Source organism: Pongo pygmaeus, chromosome 15, assembly GCF_028885625.2.
Source record: "Pongo pygmaeus isolate AG05252 chromosome 15, NHGRI_mPonPyg2-v2.0_pri, whole genome shotgun sequence".
Classification (NCBI taxonomy): Eukaryota; Metazoa; Chordata; class Mammalia; order Primates; family Hominidae; genus Pongo; species Pongo pygmaeus.
This window is the reverse complement of record NC_072388.2, coordinates 105,533,110-105,533,714: the sequence shown is the minus strand read 5'-3', so window position 1 is coordinate 105,533,714 and position 605 is coordinate 105,533,110.

Genomic DNA, 605 nt, shown 5'->3' with positions numbered 1-605 from the left:
CTAACTCACCACTGTATTTTGAAATCAAATAACTTGTCCAGTGCTATGGACTGAATGTGTATGCAACTCCAAAATTAATATTGTGGAACCCTAATCCCCAATGTGGTGTAATTGGGGTGTGGGCCATTTAAGGGGTGATTACGTGAAAAGGGTGAAGCCATCATAAATGAGATTAGTGCTCTAATAAAAAGTCATGAGAGAGCTTTTCTCTCTTGCTTCCCTGTCATGAGATGATACAATAAAATTACGGCCATCTGCAAATCAGGAAGGAAACCTTCACATACACATGATTGGCTGTCTTGAGCTTCCCAGCATTCGGCACTGCACGGAATAAATATGTCTTGTTAAAGTCATGCACTTGATGACACTTTGTTAAAGCAGCCCCAATAAAATAAGATATCTGGTTTTACTGGCTCAGAGTTGGAGAGAAATTTGTTTCAGAAATAATTGTACCTCAAATCTTACCCATGTATGGTTTAGTTAATATTTAAATTGTGTTTTAAACTTTAGAGTTTAGTGTTGATGATGAAATGAGTTAAGAGTTTGGGGACAGTTATGATCAAATGAATGAACTGCGAATGTGTAAATGCCATGCATTTGGGGGA